The sequence below is a fragment of the Lonchura striata genome, chromosome 10 (genome assembly GCF_050655825.1).
Source record: "Lonchura striata isolate lonStrDom1 chromosome 10, ASM5065582v1, whole genome shotgun sequence".
Classification (NCBI taxonomy): Eukaryota; Metazoa; Chordata; class Aves; order Passeriformes; family Estrildidae; genus Lonchura; species Lonchura striata.
In genome coordinates this window covers 9862967-9869234 of record NC_140712.1, presented here as the reverse complement: position 1 = coordinate 9869234, position 6268 = coordinate 9862967, and the positions used below count along the sequence as shown (strand labels likewise).

At 38.7% G+C, this 6268-nt stretch overlaps 1 protein-coding gene across 15 annotated transcripts in view; it reads right to left on the bottom strand.

Moving 5' to 3' along the window:
* Nucleotides 1–6268, bottom strand: part of APBA2 (amyloid beta precursor protein binding family A member 2) — a 98959-nt gene that overhangs the window by 78600 nt on the left and 14091 nt on the right. For 4 of the 15 annotated variants that reach the window (XM_085588676.1, XM_085588684.1, XM_085588679.1 and 1 more), the window contains exons 2-3: nt 4315–4373; nt 2713–2800 (exon numbers count right to left, since the gene is read on the bottom strand). The exons of 5 other annotated variants lie outside the window; for them this stretch is intronic. The gene's annotated coding sequence lies outside the window, so the exon portion shown is untranslated. The remainder of the gene's footprint in view (nt 1–2712; nt 2801–4314; nt 4374–6268) is intronic. 6 more of the 15 variants (XM_085588677.1, XM_085588685.1, XM_085588678.1 and 3 more) reach the window with 2 other exon arrangements.

The window sequence follows — 6268 nt, the reverse complement described above, 5'->3', positions numbered from 1 at the left end:
ACTGCATAGATAGTATGTAAATCTATCTTCTTTTTCACCTCCATTTCATTCAGAATGCTACTATGGTGTTTAGTTAAGTTCCCCATGTATGGTAAACTTCAGACTTTACTATTAGGAATTTCTGCTTGAATTTCCCCCGTTTTGATGATCCTGTGGCAAGGAGCCTGGCATGCAGCTCGGGCACAGGATTCACCCTGCTGAGCCTCGGAGGCTGGAGGGAGGAGGGGCCAGGAGTGCCACAGGGTCAGCCTGAGGCGCCACAGTCCTTGTGTCACTGTGACCAACGTGTGCAAGCTGTCAACCAGCCAGCGAGGGCCAGCCTCAGCTGGCAGCCACAGTTAGTCACGAGCTTATCTGATGAGGACACAGATAATATCTTTAAGACAATATGGATTTCATCCTGTCAAGAAAGAAGACTCATTGTGCCAAGGCAAGGGGAGAGTGAGAAACTTAGAGCAGTAATAAACAGCTTTTGTTTACTAACCTTCCGGTGGGAGTTACCAATACTGTAGCAGGTTACTGCATTACTGAATTACTACTTTAAATAGGAATAGTATTGAATAGAGGAAAGTATGTAACACCTTGGACTGTTCAGTGGTAAAACACCTGGTTCAGAAATTCTGGATGACATTTGGCTTGTTTATATTTCTTGTGAATGGTTATAACAATGTTAAGTACCATCAGAAAGAAAACTGGTAACTCGAGCTTAGTAAATTCAAACTGGTTAATATTAAGGAACTTATTTCTACTATAATTGCTGTAGCACTGCAAATCACAAGAACTCCAGAATTAAAGATATCATATTGTCCACAAATGTTTAAAATACAAACTCATAGATTCTTCATTCCTGGAGCCTGTCTGAGTATAAGCTCAAAGCTGTGATTCTCACATACCAGAAGCTGGAGCCTAAACTAAACCGTGAAATATAGTAAGAGTCCCAACACTAAAAAATGTCAACAAATCTAAGTTAAATCAATGTTGGCTCAAGAATAAGACAGGTATTTTACTTAATTGTGACAAAAAACTTTAAAAACAAATATAGATATATGCACAGGAAGGAAAATAATACTGTTGCAAAGGTATAGTAGTGTTGTAATATATAATTCCCTCCCATTTCCCCCCCAATTCATTATCTGTTAGTTGGTGGGTCAGTTATAATACATACAAATTAAATAATAAATGGAGGACAAATACCAAATTAAACACATGCTGTACAGATAATTTATTATCGCTGCAGATAGGTGTGGAATAGATGTAGAAAAAGCCAATCAACCAAACCAAAAAGCAAGCAAACTAAGAAATTCCTACCAATACAACTGACTTAAAGGTATATTCCTGATACTATACAGGTAGTAGTATCAGACAACTCTTCCATCAATAAAGCCAGTAGTCATTAACCAGAAATGAAGAATTCTGCCACCAACAACCTTCATAATGCTGGAATCAGCAATACAATGTAAATCACAATTTACTAGGAAGCATTTTCCCTTGCAGTGCTCACTTTATGTCTCTAATGCAGCACTGACCATGGAATTTCTAGTCACCAACAGAATTCCTTCCTTTTCATTCATCTAGTATGCAACAGCTCTTATCTCCTGGGCCGTAACATGTCAAATACTTCTACATAATTAAAGCCACACTGATTGACTGGCTAAGAATATCACTGGTGTAAGTTTCTTTTTAAAGCTGCCTTATCTGTAACCAAGAGTTGTCTTCCAGTAACACAAGATTTTGTGCCTAAAGGACATTTTATATATATTTACACACACACATATGTATAAATAATGTTCCTTTCTCCTCCACAATACATCAATAACAAGAAAATATCATCATACTCTGATTTCCCCTTGTCATGTTAAATTGAAGAGGACAAAATAGGGCAAGAGGCACTTAGTAAGCCAGGCAAAATGCATAGATTTTAAGTATGGAAACTATAATCAATATTATTATATCCTTTGATATAAACCCTTATTGCATTCCCAAAGAGAATCCTTCCATATTTCATTGCTTCCATGCGTATCTTAGATTTGTTGTGATGGTGTGGTTTATTTTAAAAAAGAAAATTAAAATCTGTAGGGGCCAAAAAACCATTGACAAACTGGTGATGAGGCTTATGTCTTGTCAGGTTATTTTATATTTCAATGTACTGTTAACAATTCATTCTTTTTAAATACAAATCTGAGAGCAAATTTAAATATCAAGACAAGCAATCTGGTAGCATGGCAACAATGTGCTATACTGCATAGTAAGAATTTGGAACCATGCAAGCCTGCTTCTTTCCTATACTGGATCATTTTATAAAAGCAGAAATAAATTTATATTCTTTGTAACTGCCTTGATTATTTATCTATTAGTAGCTGCAGTTGTCTTTGAAACTCAAGACAGCATAGCAACCCTGTGAAACCTGGTACCAGTCAGAATGCAGAATGGCTATCCTTAACAGACAACAGACACAAAAGCTGCAGATTAGAAAAAGAACAAAAAAAAAAGGATATGTTTAGTAGCAGTGTTTAATACAAGATTTCATTCCCAGGAGAGCGATTTGGTATGGATTTGAGGAGCATAGCAGCTCTGAAGCAATCTTGCTTCTGCATGCGAAACAGGCAATTCCATCCCCATACACTCCCCCAGTGTGTTGAAAAGGCATCTCTCAGCTTTCGAGTATGAGTTTTGAGACCTATTTTAAAATTTAAACAAAAAAGGTGCACTTACCCTTGCACTGAAATAATTTTTGTGGTAGCTCGTACCAGTGATTCTTGAGAGTAACATCAATTTATTGATACCATTTCACTCTTGGCGACTGGGAAAAAAAAGTAAAATCCTGTGTCATTCTAGAACAGAATCTGGTCTGTGCCACCCTCATCCTCTTCAGTAAATCCAGTAACTCAGGCATATTTTACCATGTTGCTGGAGCAGGAAAATGCAAAGTTAACTAACACTTCTGATCTTCTGTTCTTGAAGAGCACACTGGGTGACCAAGAGTCCACCCAAGCACCTTTGTTTCTGGATGAAGGCAGTAAAGATGTGGATGGCATTGTGGGAATATTATTTTCTTTATTATTCTTCACATAAAGATCAGGTACTTCACTGAACCTGAACAGTGGATGCCAAACACAGCTACTCCTTTTGGGCCGTTTTTACAATACTGTTTAGATCAGTGCTGTCCCTATGGAACTTGTGCTTCTGACCACACATTCCCATGTTACATAACATCCCTTGGCATTTTGGACTCCAGTGGTCAAATCTAGGCCTGCACCCTCACTCATAGTCAGTGTTACAGAACTATTATTTGGGTTGTGAGCTGCTTGTTGCTGGTTTTGTACATTTAAGATAGAAAGAAGTAAACGTGCCTGCTATGACTACATTATGAATTCATAATTAAATCTAACCTCTGTACTGAGGTGAAAGACTTCTAAATCTTTCTGTCTTACACTTAATCTTCATGAAATTAATAAATAAAATAAATCTTATTCTAAATCTTCAAGGTTCAGATCCCGTGAACCCTTAACACAAAGGCAAAATACATACACAAGAAAAACTTGCAAGGTCAGGTCTCTCTTGGAGAATATTTCAGAAATAAAAAGGATTTCACTCCTCAAAAGTTATCAGGGTTACTGTACAACTGACTTGGGAAGAGGAACTTATGCAAAGATTGCAGCTGAGAAGTGCATTTCTGAAGATGATCTCTCAGTAAAGGGAACAAAAGCAATCTGGAAATAATGCAAATTGGTGATATGCTCACAAATATTCCTAATATCAATTCACAAAACAAAATTTAAAAATTCCAGTTAACAGAATGGAAATATTCAATCTGCCTTTTAAGTAATAAAGTGATACCAATTTCTATGTGGCTGAATCTTCATTATTAGGCCTGTAACTAGGAGGGCTATTTCCTGAAGGAAACTTCATCTTACTAATTCAATAGACAACTGCTCCAAGATACTCCTCACGCAGCTCCCACTGGAAGCCTGCGTTGGTATCAGTAGATGTCTGCATTGCAGAAGTACTACTATTTGAAAATCCTTATCTAGACTGCAAACCTCACTTTGGTTATAACTGACATATTTTGTATACCTTTTTGCCAACTTTTCTTTCCTCTTCATTTCCTTCTATCTCAAAAGAAAATGATCCCTTCGTGCATGAGTATACTTCAGAGTATGCATCTCCAGCAGTATTTCAGTTATCTGAGAACAATGACACTTTTTCCCTGTCATCCCTACCTACAAGGCTTCTAGTTCTTCCTCTTTAGCTTAGGTGGAAGCACCTATTAATCCCAGAGTTTTCCATACCGGTCTTTACTCAGCTCTAACTTACTCCTCTTGAAGTGCAAATCACCTTCCTCTGCTGCAGCATGTGAATGAAGACAGTAAGTACTGCAACAAAAAAGGAAAGGAATGTCATGTACTCAAGTGACACTGCATTTACCTACCAGCATCAGAAACAAACTGTTCAATCCATACATTTTTTACCAGTTGTGCAAGGCCTTCCTTCCAAAAAAATAGTATTGTTAGCCAAGAGAAGACCTAAGTTCAGACAAAACTGAGAATTCGAATGGAAGTTCTTTTCTCATGGATGCCATGACAAAGCTTGTGGTGCATGTTCAGCTTCTGTAGACAGCAAAAGCCTAAAGCACTACACACTTCGCCAATCACATGGTGCTGTCTTGAACTGCTTTTCATGCAGCTCTCATGGGTCCTCAGGAAAAAACAAATCATACATGTAACACTCTTCCCAGCAGACTAAAAGCATTTGCATGTACTTATAATGAATATTTGACTCGGCAACTGCAAGTTTTTTGAGTATCTAAAAACCAGTAAATTCTGATTCTACTTTCAGTTCTTTCTCTTAACTTGTGAAGCTCATGTGACTGCATCAGTGCTTTATTTTCTGTAGCTGTAACTACCATTACATCTCTTGCACAAATGTTGCAAGGCTTTAATGGACTCATAGTACTGCCAAAAGATACCTCCTAGTAAAAGCTCTTGCTTGCAAGTAGTATGCACTTCTTTTTGTTTATTTCAAGCAAATATCTCTTCCTTGGTAGGCTTATAGTAAGGTATTAGTTTGTATTAATGTAATGTACTGTTTCACACATAATAGAAGTTAATATATCATACTGATACTGTATTCCATCTTTGCTGAGATGCACGGATTAATCCTAAAATGGAAACTCTAAATCTTTAAAAATCTGACTCCTGGAAACATGTCTGCTTCTTGTATAATGTACAGGTAGGCACAAACAGGATCATAACACTTCAGGTTGTTAAGAGTGTCAGAGGTCTCTTGTCCAACATTTTCCTCAAACCAGGGTCATCAGTGAGCCCTGATCAATTTGCTGAGGGAATTATCCAGCCTGGTCTTTACAGAGACCATATAACCTCTCTGGGCTACCTGTCTCCATGTATGATTGTCCTTGTGGGGCAAAGTATTTTACTTGTATCTAGTCTGAACCTTTATTTCAACATATGCCTTTTGTCTCTCATTCTTTGGCACATGCCACTGTGTAGAGCCTGGCTCCAGTTCCCTGAGGAACTCTTATAAGGACTGGAAGACTGCTGTTAGGTGCCCCCATAGCCTCCCTTCTGCAGGCTGATCAAGTCCCACTCCCTAACCCTCTGCTCAGAGCTCAGCCTCCAGCCCCAGCCACTTCAATGGCCTCTGCAGAACCCCAGGTCTTCAATAACTTCCTTTACTGGGGGACCAAAACTGGACCCAGGGTTATAAACATCACCTACTGAGCAGAAGGGAATAATCACTTCCCTCGATGTCCTGGCTGCACTGTTGTTCATACAGACCAGGATGCTCCTGGCTCTCTCTGTTGCCAGGGGTTGTGGCTGGTTCATGTCCAGTTTGCTGTCCACCAGGACCTCTGGGCCTTTTTGGCAGGGCTGCTTCTCAGCCTCTACCATTGCAGTGCTTAAAGCATGAAATAATTGCCTTGTTTATTTAAACACAGATTACAAGGGAAATGGATATAAAAACTCTGCAAAAGCACCTGAACTCTGATGTGTTCAAAGGCTACCCCCAAGATTAGTTCTGAACAAAACCAGAATCCTCTATATCTCTCTGTGAGCTGGTAGCTTGGAACAGGTCACTTTCTCTAATTTCTCCACCCTCAGCACAGGAATATTAACTGAAAGATGGTTAAACCATGGTATTTTCACAAATTACTTCTTAGCAAATCTTCTTAGCAGAACAGCTCGAGAGATGGCAAAATTATGCTTCTTGAAGTGGTTTCTCATGTTCACAGCCTTAAGCAAAGGTCACT